Source organism: Pristiophorus japonicus, chromosome 2 (assembly GCF_044704955.1).
Source record: "Pristiophorus japonicus isolate sPriJap1 chromosome 2, sPriJap1.hap1, whole genome shotgun sequence".
NCBI lineage: Eukaryota > Metazoa > Chordata > Chondrichthyes > Pristiophoridae > Pristiophorus > Pristiophorus japonicus.
The window spans coordinates 141,630,381-141,657,805 of NC_091978.1; positions in this window are offsets into that span (position 1 = coordinate 141,630,381).

Consider the following 27,425-nt stretch of genomic DNA (forward strand, 5'->3'; position numbering starts at 1 on the left):
CCCTGCTGGAGTGGAGCTAAATTACAGGACAAACGGCAATCTGTTTAACCTCCGCCACCTCCAGGCCAGATCCAAGCTCATCTCATCCTCCGTCATCGAACTACAGTATGCAGATAACGCCTGCGTCTATCACACTCGGAGGCCGAACTCCAAGCCATCATCAAAACCTTCACCAAGGCGTACAAGAGCATGGGCCTTACACGAAACATCTGTAAGACAACGGTCCTCTACCAACCTGCTCCCCGTCACACAGCGCTACCCCCCAGTTATCAAAATCCATGACGAGGCATTGGACCTCGGGAGCCGACTGTCAACAAGGGCAGACTTCGACGACGAGGTCCAACACTGCCTTCAGTGCACCAGTGCAGCCTTCGTTGCCTGAGGAATAGAGTGTTTGAAGACCAGGACCTCAAACCCGGCACCAAGCTCATGGTCTACAGAGCAGTGGTGATACCAACCCTCCTATATGGCTAAGAGACATGGACTATGTATAGCAAAACACTGGAGAAGTACCACCAACGGTACCTCTGCAAGATCCTGCAAATCCATTGGCAGGATAGGCACACCAAAGTCAGTGTCCTCGCTCAGGCCAATATCCCCAGCATCAAAGCACTGACCACGCTCGATCAGCTCCGCTGGACGGGTCACATCATTCACATGCCTGACATGTGATTCCCAAAACAAGCGCTCGACTCGGAACTCCAACATGGCAAGCGAGCCCCAGGTGGGCAGAGGACACGCTCCAAGGACATCCTCAAAGCATCCTTGAAAAAATGTAACATCCCCACCAACACCTGGGAATCCCTGGCCCAAGTCTGCACAAAGTGGAGGAAAATCATCCGGGAAGGCGCTGAACACCTCGAGTCTCTTCACCGAGAGCAAGCTGAAGCCAAACGTCGATAGTGGAAGGAGTGCGTGGCAACCCAAGCTCCCCACCCACCCATTCCTTCAACCACCGTTTGTACCACCTGTGACAGAGATTGTAGGTCCCGCATTGGACTCTTCAGTCACCTGAGAATTCATTTTTAGTGTGGAAGCAAGTCATCCTCGACTCCGAGGGACTGCCTATGATCCCTTTCCAATTGTGAAGGCCTGCAGTGGGAGAAGAAACTCATGCACACACGCATGCATAAAGAATATAAGTGAGCTCGGTCTTCTGGGGACAGATAATGGGAGGTCATGGGCTATAACTGCCCCAGGGTCTGTATCCTGGGCACCCATGCTCAATGGTACAAGAGTTTTTTCTCTATCTAGAACAATTATATTTCTGATGATTATTGATGTATTAGGGTCTGTTTTCAACTCGCACTTTATTTTACCTTTCTTCAAAATACAAAGCTAGCTGGTATAACTTTCCATTTTGCTTTAGGAAGGAGTGCAGAACCTTTGGCATTCGGGGTTACTGAGTCCTGGCATTCAGCCTTCGAAGCCCAGGCAATGCAATAATATTTGCATTTATATTTCTTATTTTCTAGTCTGTCTTGTTGAATTTTGTGTGCCTGGATTTTTGGAAACGGCTGTTCTTAGAAACATAGAAACAGAAAATAGGTGCAGGAGTAGGCCATTCGGCCCTTCGAGCCTGCACCGCCATTCAATAAGATCGTGGCTGATCATTCCTTCAGTACCCCTTTCCTGCTTTCTCTCCATACCCCTTGATCCCCTTAGTCGTAAGGGCCATATCTAACTCCCTCTTGAATATATCCAATGAACTGGCATCAACAACTCTCTGCGGCAGGGAATTCCACAGGTTAAAAACTCTCTGAGTGAAGAAATTTCTCCTCATCTCAGTCCTAAATGGCCTACCCCTTATCCTAAGACTATATCCCCTGGTTCTGGACTTCCCCAACATCGGGAACATTCTTCCCGCATCTAACCTGTCCAGTCCCGTCAGAATCATATATGTCCCCTCTCATCCTTCTAAACTCCAGTGAATAAAGGCCCAGTTGATCCAGTCTCTCCTCATATGACAGTCCAGCCATTCCTGGAATTAGTCTGGTGAACCTTCGCTGCACTCCCTCAATAGCAAAAATGTCCTTCCTCAGATTATGAGACCAAAACTGTACACAATATTCCAGGTGAGGCCTCACCAAGGCCCTCTACAACTGCAGTAAGACCTCCCTGCTCCTATATTCAAATCCCATAGCTATGAAGGCCAACATACCATTTGCCTTCTTCACCGCCTGCTGTACCTGCATGCCAATTTTCAGTGACTGATGAACCATGACACCCAGGTCTTGTTGCACCTCCCCTTTTCCTAATCTTCCGCCATCCAGGTAATATTCTGCCTTTGTGTTTTTGCCCCCAAAAAGGATAACCTCACATTTATCCACATTATACTGCATCTACCATGCATTTGCCCACTCACCTAACCTGTCCAAGTCAACCTGCAGCCTCTTAGCATCCTCCTCACAGCTCACACCGCCACCCAGTTTAGTGTCATCCACAAACTTGGAGATATTACACTCAATTCCTTCATCTAAATCGTTAATGTATATTGTAAACAGCTGGGGTCCCAGCACTGAACCCTGCAGTACTCCACTAGTCACTGCCTGCCATTCTGAAAAGGACCCGTTTATCCCGACTCTCTGCTTCCTGTCTGCCAACCAGTTCTCTATCCACATCAGTACATTACCCCCAATACCATGCGCTTTGATTTTGCACACTAATCTCTTGTGCGGGACCTTGTCAAAAGCCTTTTGAAAGTCCAAATACACCACATCCACTGGTTCTCCCTTGTCCACTCTGCTAGTTACATCCTCAAAAAATTCCAGAAGATTCGGCAAGCATGATTTCCCTTTCATAAATCCATGCTGACTTGGTCCGATCCTGTCACTGCTTTCCAAATGCGCTGCTATTTCATCCTTAATGATTGATTCCAACATTTTCCCCACTACTGATGATAGGCTAACCGGTCTATAATTACCCGCTTTCTCTCTCCCTCCTTTTTAAAAAAGTGGTGTTACATTAGCTACCCTCCAGTCCATAGGAACTGATCCAGAGTCGATAGACTGTTGAAAACTGATCACCAATGCATCCACTATTTCTAGAGCTACTTCCTTAAGTACTCTGGGATGCAGACTATCAGGCCCCGGGGATTTATCGGCATTCAATCCCATCAATTTCCCTAACACAATTTCCCCCCCAAATAAGTATATCTTTCAGTACCTCCTTCTCACTAGGCCTACTGTCCCCTAGTACAATTGGAAGGTTGTTTGTGTCTTCCTTTGTGAAGACAGAATCTAAGTATTTGTTCGATTGGTCTGCCATTTCTTTATTCCCCATTATAAATTCACCTGAATCCAACTGCAAGGGACCTATGTTTGTCTTCACTAATCTTTTTCTATTCACATATTTATAGAAGCTTTTGCAGTCAGTTTTTATGTTCCCTGCAAGCTTCCTCTCGTACTCTATTTTCCCCCTCTTAATTAAACCCTTAGTCTTCCTCTGTTGAATTCTAAATTTCTCCCAGTCTTCAGGTTTGTTGCTTTTTCTGGCCAAATTATATGCTTCTTCTTTGGCTTTAACACTATCCTTAATTTCCTTTGTTAGCCATGGTTGAGCCACCTTCCCCGTTTTATTTTTATTCCAGACAGGGATGTCCAATTGCTGAAGTTCATCCATGTGATCTTTAAATGTTTGCCATTGCTTATCCACCATTAACCCTTGGTACTGTTGCCTCATTGATGAATAAATCCTTTACCTCTGGCCCCCAAGGTTCCATCCATGTAAACACAAAGACAAAAGTTTGACTATTCCAGGTCTGTGAAAAAAAAAGAAAATTAAGTTTGAAGGGAAAATAACACTGTATTTTAACTTGTATGACAAATTTTAATTTTAAGGTGTAAAATGATCAGCGTAATAGCTGTTTAACAGTATTCTGATATATTAAATACAGACTAGCTGTCACCTGCTAAGTACTCTTTTTGTAATCTCATCTATTTCTTAATCAGTTCTTTTAGATTTTAAGGCCTAGGTGGAACACACCTCGTGCCTGAATGGATAGGCTCAAGTTGCATTTAACATTGGGCTTTGGGCCTCATTGTCATTGAGCCGGCGAGCTGTGGACACCTGATGGGCATCGCCAGTCAGCTTGCCAGAGAAGAGGACTCGAAGATTGGGCCACTGCAATGCAAGCAGTAACACTCAGGTAAGTCGCTAAAGAGGGCAGGGGATGGCTGGGAAGGAGGGTGATTGGGGAGGTGGGTAATTATCAATTCGTTAAGCTTTTAAAACAAAAAATGGGCTCCCCGATAATGAAATATAACATTGTGTTTGGTGTTGTACTCGGCCTCACAGACTAGAATGATCCAGATTATCCCTGGTCTGTAGTGAGCCAGTGGCAATGGAGATGTTATAATTGGCCTCAATGTTCCAGGATGGCAAACGGGAAAAATCAGCCTGGGTTCCCTGCTCTGTTTACCATATGTTGGCCTCAAAATTTGACTGCGCATCCCCTATTTCTTGGGTTCTAAACAGCCTCCTAATACAGCGGGCAGGAAGCACATGTTTATTGTGAGGCAGAACTGCACTGGCCACCATATTGATGGAGGGAAAAACATAGGCGTTCAGGGCCCATGCTTGAAACAGCTGTTAAGCCTTTTGTTTAAAAGACAAGTAGACTTGGATTCTGAAATGAAAAATGAATCTTTGAATAAGGGACTAATAAAACAGGCCAGAATATATTAAAAATTACAATGTTCTACAGTGATCACACATAAGCACAAACACATACACACACATATAGACATATCCATATCCACGCATATATTTAATAACTTAAATTGCCACAGAATTCCCTTGATAGTTTTTGACATTGATCAATCAGGTGTTAAATCCACTACCATCTGCTTTGATTGTCATTGTAGTTACAAACTTACACTGGGGTAATTTGTCAAATGATTGAAATGTCGGGCAGATGAGATGTCACAGTTACTAAACACTGCTGATGGAGGCAATTCAAAAACTATAGTTCCTTTGAATGTATTTGACAGAATTGTGTTATTTTTCCCTCTGATCCTCTTGGGCCACCTCTGTGAAAAACCTGATCAATTCCACTTATTTTGCCTAAAGGTCTTAAGAAGGTGGAGATCCATTCCAGGTGTGCCACCTGCAGGCAATTATTTTCTGACAGAGAAAGTGAAAATGCAATCAACTTGCCTATAATTGTCTGTAAAATCACCATGAAGCATGCTAAGGTGGCCTGACATAGGATAAGAGATCAGAGGAACAATTATAAGAAACATTTACTTGGCTTCTGTGATTCCAGTGCCTCTCCCATCAACACCTGGTGCACAAGAAAAATAAAATGCAAATCAATTCTTCTGCAGGAAAGAAAAATCTATTTACAAGAAATGTCTTACCCTCATAGTTTGAGAATATGCTACCAAGGCAACAAGATGGAATCTATTGTCAGGGTGATTTTTATTTGTTTTCTCTGTTCACTTGCCTTGGATGGATTTTACATTGAAATGGCAAACTACAGATTATTGAATCAATTATTTAAGAGGCATTTTCTAAGGAAAAGTGAAGCTGTCTATAAAACTATAATTGAACAATTGATCCAATGATACAGGCATGTTTACAAACTAAGAAAAAATATTGGATTGTACTTTATATTTATATTCTTGGGACTGTATTTTCAATGTGGTGTAAACCACAGTTAGAAAGAAATGAGGAAATGTTATTTTGTATTCATTATCAGCTAAATACGATTTCCTTCAACTTGTTAAGTGCTGATATATACATAACAAAAATGGAGAAGAAAATGTCCTTGTTAATGCCTTGATGACCACTTGTAAAATCAGAATGTGCTTGTTGAACAAAATTCCCAGGGTTGGAGAAGGCCATAAGCCTGATTTCTGCTTGGGGGGGGTGGGGGTATTTGTTGTGGAATTCAGTTATGCCAGGATTTCACTCCGTCTGCCTGTTCAAGCGGATGTAATAGGTCCCCTGATATTATTTGAAGATGATCAGGGCAGTGCTCTCAGTATCCTGGTCACCATTTATTCTGCAATCAACACCACTAAAATAGATTAGCTAGTGAGAGACATCAGGAGGACACCTCCAACCCGTGAAAACATTACAAAAGTACCTGCTGGTGACCAGGCTGTGAAAATCTGTGGTCTCAGACCTTGAGGCGGAGAGCACCATAATGGCCCATGGATCCCAGGAACACAGGAAGCATTCTTGGGATCACATGGGAGTGGTCCTCCAATCCATAAGCTGCATTCATTTCAATCATTTATAAAGGGAATCCCCTAATGAGATGCAATGGAATCCCCAAATATAATAATTGCACAATGTACAGAATTGCAATGATAACCTTCATTGCACCAACCTCAATAAAAGTTAGATTTTGATAATTTTATACATTAAAACTGTATTTGCATAAACTCATTTAATACACTGTATGTGCATAATTTCAGATATGAAAATATGTAATTAATGGTTTAGATATCCCCTTAAGCTGATGCAAATAGGCCCTGCACCGGCTGGCATCAACCGCAAGACTTCCGTGTGCAATTGCTGGCCAGTCGGTACAAATAGCCCAACTGTGCTAGCGATAGCTTTTTCATGGCTCCCACGGGTGGCCTGTCAACATATACATTGACAGGCCACAAGTTCTGGATTTCGCGCATATGCCAGGGAAATTCTGAATTGCAGTGGATTTCAAAGGGAATATGACGGCATACTCTGAGTGAGAAGAGCAGGATATATTAGGAGTCATTTTACAAAATCACTCACTTGGCACAGTGACTCATTCTCCCCCACCCCTCTGGGAATTCAGGTATACTCCCACCACAACCACCTCATCTGTTTGTTTTCCGGAGAAGTGTGTGCGCAAGTTCCTGATTTACACTCCCATTAGTTGAGGCTCTGGACTGGGAGCGCAATTTCATAAATTTTCCTCTATTGTCTAAAGGAGGAGGCTTCAGCATGGGGTCCTCTGTCCCTTGGCTCTTCTGACTCATAGAGGACATGTCTCCATTTCTCATTCCCTCACACCATTCTCAATAATTAGAAGAGCTTTGACAGCAAAGCAGACCTTCCTATGTCTTACAGACTTGACTGGCACTTCAATTTGTGAAGCCAACTCTTGGATTGGTGCATTCAAGGGTATTGTAAGAGGCTAATGAGTGATTAAGCACCATTATTGCAAGTTTATTTTTTCTGATTGGCTGCTAATTGTGGGTTAATTGTAATGCATCTGAGCTATTTGTTCCTTCAAAAGTACTGAATAATAACAGAAAAAAATTGCTCTGTTTAATGCCCAATCAGTCGTCTAATAGCAAATTAAATTATAAAGGTGATTTTGACATAGTTCTTGCATTTTCTTTTCATGCAGGAAATGCGGTTTGTTTGTTTTAGATTAAATCTTGGATTGCTCCTGGCAGTTACAGAAAAGTTCCAGTCTCCCTGTGGTAGCCACTTTTTAAAAAAAGTGTTCAGCTTACATTAAAGCAATAAAGATATTCAAATGGCAAATGAGCTTCAAAGCTGTTATTTTTATCCTATACAATTATGGTAAACAATACTATTACTCATTTTCAATAAAAATAAAATGATGTTTTGGGCCTGAAAATCCTCAAACATGACCCCTACGATCAGAGATGGTGGGATTCCCATGCTGGGAAATTCCCCAGCCCCAACTTCCCCTCCACACAATGAGCTGAATGTTGGGATGAATGAACCAGCAGAAATGAAACCCACCAGAGCACGGTCAAGCCCTGGAAAGACCCTGGAAATTTTTGGTGCCAGTGTTTGGATAGGTCCTTTTATGAAATAAGTGATTGAAGCTCAGAACCAAGTCAACCTTCTATGGCTGACTCAGTACTTCCACAGTACTCAAGGGCACAGTTGATGATTGACCAGCCAGGCTGTCTAGTGAAACCTCTAGGGTAGGCCTATCTTTGGGGGCTGGCATTCTTTCAACCCGATGAGTAATCCTCACTGGTCAAGAATTAGGAAGCAGTTCTGGTAAGCTATGCAAGTTTAGTTGATTAAACTCCAACAGAACCCCTGAACATATTTGAAGGGTGGATACCTGGAATGTCACAGCTGCTCATTTCTCTTCAGAGATGCTAATTAACCTGCAATGAACATAGGAACATAGGAATTGCTAGACAAAAAAAGATCAAGTTCCATCCAGTTTGCCTTCTACTATCCTGGTAGTGCCATGATACAATGATAATGGAGTTGTTAACTAATCATGGCACTGAATCTCTTTCAATTAGCCTAAAACAGACCCTGACATGAGGTGAGGAAAGCCCCAGCGGTAGAAAACTTTGGGAATCTTAGGTCCAAAGTTACCTGTTCCTCCCAAGCATGCTGCACTTACCATATGTCTTGTCTGAAACTACTTGTATACAATATCCCAAAACAATTAATTTCCAGAATTTTCAGTTTTTTTTTAATTCACCTAAACTGGAATTTGGTTTAATCTGGCTCAGTTGAAAAGCTCTGGTTAGTGCTGATACTAAGATTTCAACGTGTATTTTTTTTTAATTGACAATTCACATCCTTCTGCTCTGTTCTACAATGATATATGCTGCAACCTCAAGCTTTCAACATGCTGGACCTATAGGCCACCAACAAGCAATTAGAAAGACAAATGGCATGTTGGCCTTTATTGATAGAGGGTTGGAGTGCAAGAGTAAAGATGTCTTGCTACAACTGTACAGGGCTCTGTTGAAACCACACCTGGAATACTGTGCACAGTTTTGGTCTATTTATCTACTTGCTTTAGAAGCAGTACAACGAAGGTTCACTAGATTGATCCCTGGGATGAGAAGGTTGTCCTGTGAGGATTGATTGAGTAGATTGGGCCTACACTCTCTCATTTAAAAGAATGAGAGATGATCTCATTGAAATATATAAGATTCTGAGGCGAATTGACAGGGTAGATGATGAGAGATTGTATCCTCTAGCTGTAGAGTCTAGAACTAAGGGCATAGACTTAGGATAAGGGACCAGCCTTTTAAGACTGAGATGAGGAGGAATTTCTTCACTCAGAGAGTTGTGAATCTTTGGAATTCTCTACCCCAAAGTGCTTTGGATGCTCAGTCGTTGCGTATATTCAAGGCTGAGCTAGATAGATTTTTGGACTCCAGAGGAATTAAGAGATATGGGGATAGGGAAGGAAAGTGGAGTTGAGGTCGAAGATCAGCCATGATCTTATTGAATGGCAGAGCAGGCTCGAGGGACCATATGTCCTATTCCTGCTCCTAATTCTTATGTTCTTAACAAACTGCATGATTGAACCACAAATCACAAATCTGCTGTGCTACGAGAATGTGATGAACCAAGAGTGATCAAAAAACAACAGAGTTAGCTGATCTTAGCTGGAATAGTGATAGATTGTTTAATTTCCCTCAGCGCTTCTGGGTTGGGGAGAGAAAGATTGTCCAGGGTTCCTGCTCCTGAATGTTATGAATGATCCTTATTTTTGAAAGAGTGTATGAACATTGTGTCCCATGGCCTGCTGATATTTGTTGGCAGGTATGCGGCAGGGCCGTCCTAATACCTGCCAATGTGAAACTGCTGGTAAGCAATTTCCTCCTAAACCTCATTAGCTATTTAGTGTGGTTTGAAGAACAAACTACCTTTCACTGGCTTACTGCCTCTGGGAATGAGGGAACTGTAGTTCTGGTGCAGCCTGTAAAAGGCGGGAGCTAGTTAAATGGCAAAATCACTTTTTAGCAAGATGGCAGAAGGAGCAGCAGCCTAAGGTGTGTCAGCAGCTTGAAGGGCCCAAGATTTTCCAGTGCATCTGTGAAGGTGAAGATCTAGATCTTGGGGGCCCAGTTTGCTAAAAGGAAATGATTCAGAAACATCAATCTTTTGTAGGGCAATGCAAATGGTTTCCACACATATGGTTGAGGTGATAGATAAGTGGCAGAGTCCACTCCTGCATTTACAACATATTGCAGGAAGTTTGCTGAAAAACCTGCAGCCTGTGTCAGCCCAGGTGATTACTGCAGTATTAAGACACCAGGAAAAATTTCTAAGGAAGACTCACTCAGCTGATTTCCACTCCCTCCCCTTTGCAGGAAGGTGTCTGGCCATCAATTGGTACCTCCCCACAACACTGTGAGTTCAAATGGAAACTCAGTGGAGTAGCATTATAAATCATATAGTGATGGGCACCGCTATTCCATGTGGCCCCTGACACACCATTATTTTCATTAATTTTTATTATACTAACCTTTGTTTTTACCCTTGTTATGCTATCATGTTTGTAACATGTCAGCAAGGCTCTGTTGTGAGACAGCCAGCTTTCAGAAGCTAATTTGTTTGATCCTATATCTGGGTATCAAATACATGTACGAGAGGACAGATATCTATATTGCAAACACTAAATAGAACAATGCATACTAGCAGCATATACACCACACAACCAGTAATCGCACAAGCACTATCATTTGCATGTTATCCCCTAAAATTTGTGGATCGGCACATTTTTCTGCAAAGAATTAACAAATGGCATTTTTGCAAACTTTATGCAAGTCAGATCACTTCACAGGCTATCATATATCAAAATGCCAATGTAACGTTGGGTACATAATGCCACTTATACATATAAATGTATGAACACTGTATATATTCTCATTTATTGTATGTGCTTGTATTAAGAATAGAGCATTAGTGTATCTAGATTGTGAGGTGCTGGACCATACCTGTGATCAACCTTTTTGTTTTCCTGACATTCAGTGTCCTTGGCATTGTTGGGGGTTGGAAAGTAATCAGCATTTTTTTTTAATCTCCTGGGGCCGCTCCTTCATTTCCCAATCCATTTTGAAGGCTTATTCCCACTACAACAAAATCAAACCTATAGATTCATTGAGAACCTGCTCGATAATTGACTTTTAAATTGTTAAATTGAAGCAAGCCCACTTTTTGTACAAACTGCAGTGAAGAAAATTAACACCTAATCCCAGGCTAAGTGGTGAAAGGATAGTAAAAGTAGTGGAAATAACCAGCTGGGCAGCCAATGGCTTAAAGGTTGTTAGCTCGGGTGGTTCCCAGCATTTAACGGAAGAGGGAAAAAATCTCTGTGCCGATTTCTGGTGATTAGTCAGAAATGCCATAGACAAAAGCCACAGCAGAGTATCACTCTCTTTCAGAGTGAACAGTTTGACCTTTTGCTCAGTGGTGTCACCGCTGACCGATTCTGACAGCTTTAACTATAAGAAGAATGCAGGAAAGATTCCTATTCCTTGCCTTAAAATAGCAAAGATTTTTCTTTTTTCAGGAATTGTCTCGGTCCTTTAAAATTAAGTTAGCTGATGTATCTGGTGACTATATAGGAAAACAGGAGCCCTGAAAAAAAATTCTCTGCAGGACTTTGAAGCCATTTTTTAGAGCTGTCTGTTGCTAGCATGCACATAACCATCACTTAAATAATTGTAATCACACTTTTGAAAGTTATACTAATTATTATGTTAGTGATGACATGTTTTCGCTTAATTTTACCCATAATAATCCCAACTGTTTATTTGATTTTTAACCCCAATTCCTTTCAATGATAGGTACTGCAGTTAGAGCCATTCCAAGTGAATTGGATGCCTGCACATGCAAATATGTAAATGCGCTTGCATTTTTGTGATTCTCCTCAAATTATTAAATTTCATATCAGATGTTATAAGTTTGTGTTTCACCTTGCCCTGTGCAAGGACTGCTGAGAGCATTATCATCAGCCAGTACGATATACACGAGCTTTACACTTGCTAAATTAAACAAATCCCTCAAACATACTGTAGTACTACTGTTTGAGACTGGTGCTTGCTTAGACAGATACAGAACCAATGGTGCTAAGTTATACAGCTCAGGCAAAATGAAAGTTGACAGATGCAGAGTTAATTAATTGCTCAGAACTCTACTTCATGTGTCCAAATGTCAGTTGAAGGTTTTTTTACATCAACAAATAGCCAACAGGAAGGTTGCTGCCAACATTCAAAAGTTTAAAAATAAAGTTTAAGAAGTACTTGGATGCTCCAGTTAATTGCCTGGAAACTTTGTGAAGATCACTTTACACTGAATAGTGTTATGCTGCTGGTCAGTGTCAGCTTTCTGGAGGTGGTCTCACAGAGCTAGCCAGCATTTGATCTCGACCGACTTCACTTCCCCAGTTGTACTCCATAGTTTGCATTAATGTGAGGCTGATATAGATTTAAAACGTGCAGTGTAACAGGCCTGAAAGATTTTGCACTATACATAAATTATCTTTTTCAGGTTGCAATTCTTTTATGTGTCATAAGCAAAGTGCTAGCAGTTCTCCAGTTACCAGGTTGTATTGGCTAAGAATAGACACTAACAGCTTTTTTTTTGTTTGAAGTTACGTAATCACTGCACTGCAGTAATTCACAGAGACCTTTGCACAGCAGCGATCTTCAAACAGAATAGGAATGAAAAAAGAAAGATTTGTTTTGCAAGATCAAACATTCTGGCAGTGTTTTTGGCTTACTGTGGTATAAAGTCTGCATTAGAGTGTGAGATGGAGCAGTGATCTAGGACCTTTTACCCAAATCCCAGAGGAATCAGAAAGCCCTTGTCCGTGAAAAGTGAAAACGGTAAAAGAATTTCACTCAGACAGATTTGTGAAGACATTGTTGGATAACTGAAACAATAATTTCAGTGCATCCCACATTCTTTCCAATTTACACCAGTTATAAGTATAAGGCAGTACTGAGTGGAATTCTATGTAGAAACTGACTGGGTAGATTGTTCTGTCCCCCTCAGTTGGTCTTTGAGGACATTAGTAGCATATCTGTACCAAAATATAATTATAATTAAAATGGGGTTACATTTGAACCAATTTGTATTAAAAGTACTAAATCTGATGCTGTGGTATAATTTTCAACAATTCAAATCTGTATTAGTATATCAAAATATTGATGAACTTTTGCACAACTGAAATAGTAGACAAGGAACTGAATGAGCATTAGGCTGAGATAAAAACAAAGTGTTGGAAACACGCAGCAGGTCAATTGGCATCTGAAAGATAGATTAATGTTTCAGATGTGACCTGTCACCAGGACTCAAAACATTAATACATCTTTTTTTCTCAGGTGCAGACTGACCTGTTGTGCATTTTCTGTGCTTTTTTTTTTGCATGTTCTCCAGCATTTGCATTGTTTTCTTTTCATTTGAAGCATTCGGGCCTGTCCAGAGTGAAGGACTGGTTGCTGTCCTCAGGTCTGATGGTGATCTGATTGGGTGTCAGCAGCCTGGTAAGAGGCTAGTAGTCATGAGAGGCACAGGTACAAAGGAAGATCAGTAATGCAGCTGATAGTGGTTCAAAGTAAAAAAGCAAGTCGGTGTTTTCTGGTCTGCTTGTGTACTGTGAAAGATTGAAAGCTGTAAAGAATATTTTTTAAAAACTGAGGCCCAATGAATTTTGTATACACTGTTCCCCACAACAAGTGCTGCTCAACAGAATAAGTTGACATTTTATTGCTGTGGGTTTTCAGTCAGGTCAGATGAAAAATAAGACTGATGTGGATATTTCCTTCAATGGTTTCTACAAACTTTTTAAGGAATTAAGATTAAGGTGCGAAAGACTCTCATCATTTCAAATAAATAATCCAGAAATTCCAAAAGGCAAACAGTCAAATATTCAACAATTAGCAATAAGCAGTCAAGGTGCAAAGGTGAAAAGTGAAGCATGAAGACCGAGTGAAAATAAGTCTCCACCGATCTCATGAGAAAAGACCACATGACTTGAGATAGGCCAACAAGGTATTCCCTAATCACAGCAAGTTGAAACAAATCTTCCGGCTTAAAGAGCTTGGAAAATAAATCATAACGCTTTGACCTCATGTTAGCAGAAAGACAGGTGAAGTGATGAAGGGACCAAGTGTAATATAGCCAAGTTTGCTGATGATACAAAGATGGGTGGGAAAGCAAGTTGTGAGAAGGAGACAAAAAATCTGCAAAGGGATAGAGACAGGCTAAGTGAGTGGGCAAACACTTGGCAGATGGAGTATAGAAACATAGAAAATAGATGCAGGAATAGGCCATTCGGCCCTTCGAGCCTGCACTGCCATTCAATAAGATCATGGCTGATCATTCCTTCAGTACCCCTTTCCTGCTTTCTCTCCATACCCCTTGATCCCCTTAACCGTAAGGGCCATATCTAACTCTTGAATATATCCAATGAACTGGCATCAACAACTCTCTGCGGCAGGGAATTCCACAGGTCAACAGCTCTCTGAGTGAAGAAGTTTCTCCTCATCTCAGTCCTAAATGCCTACCCCTTATCCTAAGACTATATCCCCTGGTTCTGGACTTCCCCAACATCGAGAACATTCTTCCAGCATCTAACCTGTGCAGCCCCGTCAGAATCTTATATGTTTCTATGAGATCCCCTCTCATTCTTCTAAATGCCAGTAATAAAGGCCCAGTTGATCCAGTCTCTCCTCATATGTCAGCCTAGCCATCCCTGGAATCAGTCTGGTGAACCTTCGCTGCACTCCCTCAATAGCAAGAACGTCCTTCCTCAGACTAGGAGACCAAAACTGAACACAATATTCCAGGTGAGGCCTCACTAAGGCCCTGTACAACTGCAGTAAGACCTCCCTGCTCCTATACTCAAATCTCCTAGCTATGAAGGCCAACCTACCATTTGCCTTCTTTACCACCTGCTGCACCTATATGCCCACTTTCAATGACTGATGAACCATGACATCCAGGTCTCGTTGCACCTCCCCTTTTTCTAGTCTGTCGCCATTCAGATAATATTCTGCCTTCGTGTTTTTGCCCCCAAAATGGATAACCTCACATTTATCCGCATTATACTGCATCTGCCATGTATTTGCCCACTCACCTAATCTGTCCAAGTCACCCTGCAGCCTCTTAGCATCCTCCTCACAGCTCACACCACCACCCAGTTTACTGTAATCCGCAAACTTTGAGATATTACACTCTATTCCTTCATCCAAATCGTTAATGTATAATGTGGGAAAGTTTTCAGTTATCCACTTTGGCAGGAAAAATTTAAGAAGTATATATTATTACTATTTAAATCGAGAAAAATTACAAAATGTTGCAGTATAGAGGGACCTGGGGTCCTTGTGCATGAAACACAAAAAGTTAGTATGCAGGTACAGCAAGTAATCAGGAAGGCAAATGGAATGTTGGCCTTTATTGCAAGGGGGGAATGAAGTATAAAAGCAGAGTAGTCCTGCTACAACTGTACAAGGTATTAGTGAGGCCTAGAGTACTACAGTTTTGGTCTCCTTATTTAAGAAGGGATATACTTGTATTGGAGGCAGTTCAGAGAAGGTTCACTAGGTTGATTGCTGAGATGAAGGGGTTGACTGATGAAGAAAGGTTGAGTAGGTTGGGCCTATACTCATTGGAGTTTAAGAGAATGAGAGGTGATCTTATTGAAACATATAAGGTACTGAGGTGCTGGACAAGGTGGATGCAGAGAATATGTTTCCCCTCGTGGGGGAATCTAGAACTAGAGAGCATAGTTTCAGAATAAGGAGTGGCCCATTTAAAACTGAGATGAGGAGGAATTTCTTCTCTCAGAGAGTTGTAAATCTGTGGAATTCTCTCCCCCAAAGAGCTATGGAGGCTGGGTTATTGAATATATTTAAGGTGGAGATAGACAGATTTTTGAGTGATAATGGAGTGAAGGGTTATGGAGAGCGGGCAGGGAAGTGCAGCTGAGCCCAAGATCAGATCAGCCATGATCTTATTGAATGGCGGAGCAGGTTCGAGTGGCCAAATGGCCTACTCCTGCTCCTATTTCTTATGTGCTTATGTTCTTATATCCCAGGAGTACTGTTTAACTCCCAAAAGGAAGATGAACAATCTTGACTCTTCTCCATAAACGGTTTCCCCACATCCAGTTATTAACTGATATTTATCTATACTTTTGTTCTTTGCTGTTCTCTCTTTCTAAGTCATTTTTTACATCGCTCCTCAACTTCTTTCTTTATCTCCTCTTATCTCTCCTCTTATCTTCTCTACCTTTTTTCTTTTCTCAGCCTTCTTTCTTTACTATTTATTTTTTACCTTCTCACCTGTCTATCTTTCTTCTTGTTTTCCTCAACCTTTTCTGTTTACCCCCTTTCTTTGCTATCATATAATCAATGATCAAGTCACAAGGGAAGGTGACAAAGGGAAGGATGGGAGCACAGCACTGCGATGTTTTGAAGAATTAATCCCCTCCTTTTCTTTCTTACCTTCCCTATTCCTCTATTTTAAATTTGGCAATTTCAATTTAGGTTGCAGACCTGCAGACATTTCTAGGGAATGTATCTTTCATATGATATACTTATAATTATAACGTTAATTTGTGTTCAATTGTACCTTTCAGCAAGTTGTGCTCATGTGCTGACTTCAGTCAATAAATTAACATAAAGTCAAAACAAGGCAGATGGAGGTCGTATCTCTCTAGTCCGGGATGCTTTCATCCAGAAACATCCGTGGTTTGGCATTAGTTGGGTCTGTAGGAGAGGAGCGTTTATTTATTTTTTTAAGTTTCGATCGGCTGCAATGGCTTATCAGTCAGTGTGTTCGGTGATCAGCTGGGAGTGTCTGTCAGTGAGTGCATGCACAGGTGCTGAGGGAGCCATCCACGGACTGCTGTGGCATGCACTCACACATACAGGATCCCGGGTGCTGTCCACCGGTATCGATATGTGAGACCTCCCTTGGTTCGGGAAATTCTCTGTTCCGGCACCGGTCAGGTCCCAAGAGTGCCAGATTGGAGAGGTACAACTGTACCATATTAAATGCAGAATTCCTCACTTAAAGAGAGTTTGGGCTATTATACACATACATATATACATGAATTCAATACAACTAAGCAAACCAAACATTAATTTTCTCTAACAAATGCGATGTTGAAAGTTTTAATTAAGTGTACTTTACTTTCACTGAGTCTCGGAGGATGGGCGTAGGTTGTTGAAGTGCTATCGTGGTTGTAATTCTGCTCTATTTATCCTAGCAGCTACCTCACCTTCAGCACTTTTGGAAAGGAGTATTTGTTCTTCTCCACCCACTTCCTTTTCCATGTCAGTGATATCCCATGTTTCAATTCTATTATCCCTTCAACAAAGAACTCTTTTTGACTTTGCGATTACGGATTAGCCTACTCCTGCAGACAGTGTCCACCCCCTCTTTTTTCTCCTCTAGCTGCCTCAAAGAAAGAGATAGTCCATGTCATTTGGATTTTAATGTGACTGTATTGATATCCTGTGGTTCAATTTTCAGTGTAATATCCTTAATGTTCATTAGCTAATTTCAAACATTCTTGAAATGTGTGGCTATCTATAAAGTAAAATGTTTAAATAAAAAAAAACATGGAAAAGGAATTTAATGGTATTTATGACATTTCTACATGTAATTTATACAGAAGGATGGACATTTGAGGTTTCTTTGGCTTCAAGATACCTGAATGCCCAGGAAGTGAGGTCCTCTAGAGGGTTATAGACTGTACACTGCCCTTACTGTACACTCACACAGTCACTCACACTCGCACAGTCACCCATACTCAGTCACCCACACTGACACACATCTCTCGCTGCACACATGCACGTATTCCACTGCATACTGTTGTGTTCATACTCTATTTGTTTGTTACAGGATGGGCATTAGGACCCTACGGGAGCTATTCACAGTTGCTGTACTCATGCTGGTTCATGCCGGTTTGGGGACACCATTTTGGGTTGTATAAAAGCACAGTTAAGTTAAGTTACATTACTCTTGGCTCAGTTTGTCAGTTATTTACGCGCACACAACATAATTTGGCGATGAGGATGATTCAAATTAACCTCCCTACCCCCCAGCCTTTCCTCTTCACACCTGGGGACCCTCCAATTCCGTGGCTGAGTTGGATCAAAAGTTTTTCTACATACATCACGGCAAGTGGGTTAGATGGTGACAATGTAACATTAGCTCACCACCGTGCAATACTTATCCACTGCCTTGACACCAAAGGCCAATGCATCTTTGGCCGAATTGAAGACACGGAGTCCGACAGCAAAATGGTAAGCGCCCTAGAGAACTATTTTGGGCCAAAAAAAAGTATTATGATGGAGAGATACCAATTTCATCAAAGGGGGCAAGGGAACAGTGAACCAATCAAACAGTACATCGTTTCATTAACTGAATTGACCACTACGTGTAACATTGGACCACACAGAGGAAATGATCAGGGATCAAATTATTGAGAAAACAACGATTTCCCACATTTGGGAACGCTTGCTAATGGAGGATGATAAACTGACATTAGACAAAGCAACTAATTTGGCCATTCAAATCGAATCAGCGCGTTTCGATTCAAAAGCAATCAGCTCTCCTGCTCCCCCTGTGCAGCAGACTGCAGCTACAGCCCATGTGCAAGGCGTTCGTCCAAAGTGGAAATCACAGCAGAGACCCAGGGCTAGTAAAAAGCCACCCACTACGGATCGTGGGCTTAACTTCCACTGCTTTAACTGTGGGGACAAATCACACTCAGCAAAGAGTCCTAACTGCCCTGCCATGGGAAGAAACGCTCTGCATGTGGTAAAATGAACCATTTTGCTAATGTCTGTCACTCATCGCAGCATATTCGACAGGTGGACAACCCCAATAGTGATGAACTCGGTATGGTTTACACCTTGACATTTCGCATATCGGTTCAGGAAAAATCAAGGAGTGTGAGGTAAACATTGATGACATGCCCATTTGCCTCCTCATTGACTTTGGAGTCAAAGTCTCCATATTGAGTGAGGCTGTGTACAAAACCAACTTCACGCACTGTCAACTGCAGCCCGCAACTTCCATTCTACATGCGTACTCTGACTCCAAAATTGAGGTACTTGGGGACATATCTGTCCTGATATACTGCAAGAACATAACATTGGAGAACTTTTCCTTTCATGTTGTGAAGGAACGAAGCCTCATGGGTGTTGACCTTTTGACAAGTTTGGATTCAAAGTTTCACCATAGGCAGTCCCTTGAAACGAGGATGACATGCTTCCATGCCAAAAAAGGATGAATTCACAGGTGTTTCAATGAAGGACCTAATATTCCAGATCCCGAACTACATCCTGAAGGGTGGAAGATGCCTGTGCATGGATGTTTTTAATGTGTGGTGGCCATTGCACACCAGCCACCACACGGGCTTGACAGAGCTTGGCCTGGTCCAGTGGCAAAGGTTATCCAAGACGACTGGAGACCTGCTCTGTTGCACAGGTCTAGTGCGCACACACATTGCAGTGTGGGCTGGCCCGTGCTGCCTCTGGGCCCCTGGCCCTGAACTCACGCCTCTCCTGGGCCCCATCACATCCCTCCAAAGTTTATGACCCAACCGGCACACCTGTGTACATGGTGGACTTTGACAAGCAGTATCTCTCAATTTTCACAGGGTTTAGAGTGACAACAAAATTCTGCCATCGTCCCTGCATTGACCCTTCCATCAAACTGGTTACCAGCGACTTCGCCATCTCCCATTCGCTGTTCACGACCAAGTATCCACAGAATTAACGCGACTCGAATCTCAGGGAATCATTGAGAGCATCGATTCCTCACCCTGGATCTCGAACTTAGTCATTGCTTGGCGTAAAAATGGGGAGATCCGCCTATGCAGCGACCTGAAAGAGGTCAACAAGGCCGTTATTCCCGACAAGTACCCTCTTCCTACCATCAACGAACTCTCTTCAGAATTCCACGGCTCAATAGCCTTTACGAAACTCGGCATGCACCGCACTTAACTGCAAATACCCCTAGTGGAGGACAGCAAACTGCTCACGGCATTCACAACGCATAATGGTCTGTATCAGTATCGTCGCATGCCCTACGGACTATCTTCTGCACCAAGTGCATTTTAGAAGATTGTCACTACTATGCTAGCAGGCATAGAGGGAGCCCTCAATCTGCTTGACGATATTGTCGTCCATGGATGGACAATGGAAGAACATGACCAGTGGCTTCACGCAGTTATGGCTGGACTTGCTGCACATAACATTACACTTAATGCTGATAAATGTACATTCGCTGCTGGAGAAATAAACAACTACAGAGTCACAGCACAAACTTGACACCATTGACGTGATCCAATGAATGCAGGAGGCTTCCAACGTCAAAGAACTTTCATCATTCCTCGGCACTTGCAATTTCTATCGAAAGCTTGTCCTGCACTATGCGCACATTGCCGAACCACTTCACATGTTACTGCGGAAGGACATCCCTTGGGAATGGACAGATTCCCAGGCTCAGGCATTCACCACGCCTAACGAGAAAATCGCATCCCTCCAATCTTTGCGCACTTTGATCCGAATGCCACTACGTACGTCACCACGGATGCATCAGGCACCACCATGGGTGCTGTGCTGTTGCAATGGATTGACGGCCTGGAACGCCCAGTCGCCTTCGCTTCTTTCACACTCTCGTCTGCAGAATGTAAATACTCGACAGGGGACTGTGAAGCACTCGCTTGCATCTATGCATGTGATTGCTGGCACATCTACCTCTATGGCAGGAAATTTACCCTCCGTACGGATCACCAAGCATTAACTATGCTACTGGCTACAACTGGATCTCTGCACAGACTACTACGAATCAGCCAATGGTCAGATCGCCTTCATCGGTATAACTTTGATGTACATTACATCGCTGGCAGTCGCAACCATGTAGCTGACATGCTCAGCCGCTCGACACCTGTTTCGGACTCTGGTGCTGACTTGCTCACAGATGACGACATATGTCACGTCGCTCATCACACAGTCCATCAGAAACCTTGTCTCCTGCGACAAACTCAAAACCGAATCACAGAGTGATGCTGTGCTCCAGCATGTGTGCCACTTCCTCCAGATTGAGTGGCCTAAGCAAATTCCGGAAGAGCTGAAAACATTCCACAGACTTTGTGATGAATTTTCCATTTGGAACGATGGCTGCCTAGCTCGTGGTGATAGAGCAGTAATTCCCAAGTTCCTTCAATGGCGCCTTCTCTCATTGGCACACAATGGACATCCTGGCATTGTCTGCATGAAGCAGAGATGTCGCGATTCAGTATGGTGTCCTGGGATTGACACTCACATCGAGGAGTTCATCTCACACTGCGAAGCATACAGTCTGAGCTAAAAGGCCACAAACATCTGACCAGCGCCAATGAAGCCCATTCCCTGGTCACAAAGACCATGGCAACAACTTCAGTTGGATATCTTCGGTCCAGTTGAAGCAGCTGCACAGCACCAGCATTTCCTTGTTGTAGTACATGACCTGCATTCCAAATGGCCCAAAATCACTACAACAAGTTCAGTGACCTCATCAATGATCGTCATTATTCTGCAGCGTATGTTCACGAAGTGGGGCCTCCCAGAGGTCATAATCACTGACAATGGACCACAGTTTGTGTCTGACCAGTTTGTGGATTTCCTCATTCGTCATGCTATCGAGCATCGCCTCATTGCTCGGTACAATCCTTAAAGCAACGGAGGTGTTGAGTATTTTAACCGCATCATCAAAGAAGGCTTGAAAGCCAACCTCACAGCAGGCCAAACATTCGATGAAGTGGTTCAGACCATTCTCCTCACATACCGTTTGACAATGCACTCACTAATGGGGAAGACACCCACTGAGCTCATGATTGGGCGGAATCTTCGCTGGCTACTGGACATTCTCAAACCCCCAGCCAAACCTAGTGCGAAGAGACCAGCAGGATTCTGTTTCCCAATCAATACCTAGAGCAAACATCGCAAGCTCCACACTGGTCTCTGCATATCAGAACACAACCTGGCTATCTCAAGGACCTTGTCTGTACATAGACTGTGGTTTAAAAATAGGGGGAATATGTTGTGTTCATACTCTATTTGATTGTTACATCTCACAGGACTGGCATTAGGACCCTGCAGGAGGTATTCACAGTTGCTGTACTCATGCTGGTTCATGTCAGCTTGGGGACACCATTTTGGGTTGTATAAAAGCACAGTTAAGTTAAGTTACATTACTCCTGGCTCAGTTTGTCAGCTATTTACGCATACACAACACATACATGCCCACTGCACATACATATCACCCACTGCACGCATGTGTGTGTACACAATCCACACTCATAAATCCCAGTTCACACATCAGCCAGAATCTTCCCAACCCTGCAAGTGCAAGTTTGGAGGCGGACCCACCATCAAAATGGTCCAGATCGACAGTGGGGCGGAAGTCCGCTCTGAACCCGTCTCAGTTTCAATTTCTCAATTTCTCTGTTGGGTCTGCGTGTGGATCACTGGCCCGACATCAAGTGGTGGGCCAGTTAATTAAGATGCTTAACAGGTAATTTAAATGTATTTAAAAGGATTTTACCCAGGCTCTTACCATTTTACCAAGTTTTCAACGAGTTTGTCGTCCCTCGGGTTTCACGTCAGGTAAGTATGTCAGGTTCTCAGTGACTCTCCATTGCTTTGGCTAGTTGACAGCTGCAGAAATGGTATAAATGCTACCATTTCACAGCTGTTCACTTTCCAATATCAGAAGCTGAAGCCTTCAGGATTTGGAAGAAACTTTTGAGCTGTCTGCAGTTTGAAAGTGTTTGCAGTGAACTCTCTATCCACTGTCACATCCTTGAAGCAACCTCGTTCACCATTGACCGATCACTTCTGTCATCTCAACCTCAACTGCCATCTATTCCAGCAGCATCAGTGCCCTTCAATATATCTCACCTTGGTCCTCAGAATCCCACCATGATCAGCCCCGACACCAACATCATTAAACACACCAGCAACACCAACAACAACATCAACCTTCTCCGCAATCACCTGATGCTGCACAGGACACAGGATATCATCACCTGACCACATTGCTGCCCGTGAGGCCAGGAATGGCCTTACCATGGCTAGATTAACTTCACTTCAAGCTGTACACCCTGGCTGCCACATGATTCGTCAGATTGGCAACACCTCACACCAGCACCATAAAACATCTCTGCAATGCCCAAGCCATTCATTTCACACTCATCACCATTGTGCAGGGTACCCTTATGTCTGACCATTCACTACAACTCACTAAGCCACTTCCCAGGCTGCACATAAATTTGTCCAAGAACACAAAGTGTCCAAAATAAAAATGTCAATGTTTGACAGCCCATTAGCAGAAACTCTACGTGAACATTGATTAAAATACCCAAGTGTCTACCCTTATGTGTTGCGAGTTGGTATATTTGGACAAGGATGAGGGTGCACGTGAGGGGGGGGGGGGGGCTATTGAGATGGGGAAGTAATAATGTAGATAGAGAGAGAGGGATGGGTAAGGTAGCTTGGTGTGAGTAAGGATGTGCAGGACGAGGGTAGGGAAGGCAAAGTGATGGGGGTGTGATGAGTGGCACAGCAGGATGAGGTTATGTGGCTTTGCAGTAACGTTTCATCATTGTAATGTCCTTACTCAATGGCACAAAGCCCACACGAGGCACATTCTATGGACAAGGTCACTCTATGACCTGAACCTTTATTCACAGGACCAAGAAGTGATGACCCTGCGTGGGACCTCCCTTTATATACCTAGATGACCAGGTAAGGAGTGTCTCCCACAAGTTCATCCCATGTGGTCAAGGTATGCATTGCTTATGTATATACAGTATTGCAGTGGTGTAACATAGAGGTTACATACATGACATCACCTCCCCCCCCCGCCCCAAAGTCTTATTGGGATCGATCATAGGTTAAGTCTTTCAGGTGGTCTACGCTCCCTCGTGGAGCGCTGCAGTTGGGGTTCTGATTGTTGAGCCTTGGCGTGAGTGTCTGTCACCTGTGGTGATTCCGGCCTATCTGGGCTGACCGCCGGGACTGTGCATGCTGCTGAATGTTCTTGTTGCTTGTTCACTGGCGGTGGTGTGAGCACCATCTCATGCTCTTCCTCGGGTTCCTCAGTGTCCATGCTGAACCTTTATTTTACTTGGTCCAGATGCTTGCGGCATATCTGCCCATTGTTAAGTTTAACCACGATGACCCTGTTCCACTCTTTGTCTATTACAGTGCCCTCAAGCCATTTGGGCCCCACGGCGTGATTGAGGACGAATACGAGTTCATTTATTTCTATACATCTCCCCCTTGAATTTCGGTCAGGGTACTCGTTTTGGAACTGGCGCTTGCCCTCAACTATGTCGGTCATGACTGGGTGAATGAGGGACAATTGAGTTTTGAGTGTTCGTTTCATAAGTAGCTCAGCAGGCGGGACCCCCGTGAGCAAGTGTGATCGGGACCTATAGGCCAGCCGGAGGCGCGATAGGCGGCATTGAAGGGAGGGTCCTTGAATCCTGAGCATGCCTTGTTCCGGCTGGCCATTGGAGGCCAGCTTGAACGGTGCTGTCCTGACATGATTGATGCCATTGCCCGACATGAACTCCCAGAATTCATAGCTCGTGAAACATGGGCCATTATCGCTAACAAGGATGTCCGGCAAGCCGTGAGTTGCAAAGACCGCACGTGGATTCTCCACAGTGGTGGATGTCGTGCAAGAATTCAAAATTATGCACTTGATCCATTTCGAGTATGCATCTACCACAATGAGAACCATTTTTCCCATGAACGGGCCCGCGTAGTCTACATGAGTGCATGACCATGGCCTGGTGGGCCAGGGCCACGGGCTGAGCAGGGCCTCCCTCGGGGCATTACCCAGCTGGGCACATGTCGTGCACCTGCGAACACAGTGTTCCAGGTCTGAATCAATTCCCGGCCACCAAACATGTGACCGGGCAATGGCCTTCATCAGAACGATGCCAGGATACTCACTGTGGAGTTCCCTGATGAATGCCTCCCTGCCCCTCTGGGGCAAGACTACCCGACTGCCCCACAGTAGCCAGTCAGCTTGGATGGAGAGCTCATCCAACCGCCTGTGAAACGGTCTGACCTCTTCAGGGCATGCTCCGTGTGCGGGCGCCCAATCCCCAGGACACATTTCTTAATGTGATAGGAGGGGATCTCTGTTTGTCCAGATTTTGATCTGGTGGGCTGTGATGGGGGAGCCTGCGCTGTCAAAGGCATCAATGGCCATGACCATCTCAGCGCTTTGCTCTGCTGCCCCCTCAGTGGTGGCCAGTGGAAGCCTGCTGAGCGCATTAGCGCAATTTTCGGTGCCAGGCCAGTGGCGGACAGAGTAGTCATAAGCAGCCAACGTGAGAGCCCATCACTGTATGCGGGCTGATGCATTGGCATTGACAGCCTTGCTGTCTGACAACAGGGATGTTAACGGCTTGTGGTCCGTTTCTAATTCGAACCTCCTGCCAAAAAGTAACCGATGCATTTTTTTTACACTATAGACACAATCGAGTGCCTCCTTCTCAACCATCCCATATCCCCGTTCTGCTTGAGAGAGTGACCTGGAAGCATAAGCCACAGGTTGTAGTTGGCCCTCAGCATTACTCTGCTGCAACACGCACCCAATCCCATAGGACGATGCATCATGTCAGAACCAATTTCTTACAGGGGTTGTACATGGTCAATAACTTATTTGAACAAAGTAGGTTCCACGCCCGATTGAAAGCCTGTTCTTGACAGTCCCCCCAAAATCAATCACAACCCTTACGCAGGAGCACGTGAAGCGGCTCCAACAACGTGCTTAAGTTCGGCAGAAAGTTCCCAAAATCGTTCAAGAGTCCCAGAAATGAACGCAACTCCGATGTGTTGCAGGGCCTGGGCGCTCGTCGAATCGCCTCTGTTTTGGATTCGGTGGGCCGAATCCCATCTGCAGCAACCCTCCTGCCCAGGAACTTAACCTCAGGAGCCAAAAACACACGTTTGGACTTCTTGAGTCGCAGGCCTACCTGGTCCAGTCGGCGTAGCACCTCCTCCAGGTTGTGGAGGTGTTCCTCAGTGTCACAACCCATGATGAGGATGTCGTCCTGAAATACAGTTGTTCCAGGAATGGACTTAAGCAGGCTTTCCATGTTTCTTTGAAAAATCGCGGCCGCTGATCGAATGCCAAACGGGCACCTGTTGTAAACGAACAGTCCCTTATGCGTAGTAATGGTGGTCAGTAGTTTAGATTCGTCGGCCAGTTCTTGGGTCATGTAGGCTGAAGTGAGGTCCAACTTGGTAAACAGCTTGCCGCCTGCCAGCATGGCAAAATGATTCTCCGCTCTCGGGAGCAGGTATTGGTCTTGTAGGGACACCCGATTGATAGTGGCCTTGTAGTCGCCACAGATCCTGACAGAACCATCCACTTTTAGGATGGGAACGATGGGGCTCACACAGTCGCTGAATTCAATGGGCGAGATGATGCCCTCTTTCAGCAAACGGTCCAATTCGCTCTCAATTTTCTCCCGCATCACATACGGCACCGCTCTGGCTTTGTGGTGCACTGGTCTGGCGTCCGGGGTGATGCGTATCACTACTTTTGTACCTTTGAACGTACCGACGCCAGGTTGGAATAGTGACTCAAATTGTTGTAGGACTTGTGAGCACGAACTTCACTCCACAGGTGACATTGCATGCACATCCCCACATTTCCAGTTCATCTCAGCTAACCAGCTCCTTCCCAACAGTGCGGCACCATTGCCCGGGACAATCCAGAGTGGCAGCTGGTTCACTGATTCATTGTGTGTGACTGCCAACATTGCACTGCCTAGTACTGGAATGATTTCTTTGGTATACATCCGTAGTTGTGTCTCAATGCGTTCTAGTTTGGGTCTACTGGCTTTGAGTGGCCATAGCTTTTCGAATTGTTGAATGCTCATGAGTGACTGGGATGCCGTTTAATAAAACTTTCATCATCATTGGTGCCGTTTTGGTATATGAGCTGTGAATGTTTGCCACATGAACTCGCTGAACTTCAGCGTCCATTTATTTGCCCCATGAATTATCCTGCATCACAGACTCCTCTTCTGGTCCATCCACCTCATAAATTTGTCTGGTTACAGGCTTCCTGCACATTTGAGCTAAATGGCCACTGAGGTTGCAATTTCTGAAGACAAATTGTTGAAACCTGCAAGTCCTAGCAGAGTGTTTTCCCCACACCTCCAGTATGAGTTGAGATTCCCATTGTTGTGAACAAAGGAACTATGACCCGGCATTCCTCGCTGATTGTCCCTTTGACTGCCCTTGAGTAACCTGTTAGTGGGTGTCAATGGCCCCATCCCGGATCACATTGTCCACTGTGATGGTGTAAATGTCCGTTCAGCCTGCCATTATCTCTGTTGAAAACCTGCTCTGGGGTCTATTGCTGCCTGTGGTGTGTCGAACTGTCCTTGCCTGCCTGCGGGGCTCTGAATCGCGTTTATGATATTAACTCCCTGATCCCCCGCTGCGTTGGAGGCAGAATTGCGCGCATATATTATTTTGGTTTCCTCCTCCCCTGCCACGAAAGTCTGAGCCGTCAACGCCGCCGCTTCCAAAATCAAACCCTTGGTCTCGATTAACTTTCAGAAAATCCCCGCATGACCGATGCCCTCAATAAAGAAATCCCTTAACACCTCCCCATTGCAGGCACCTGTGAACTTACAGAGG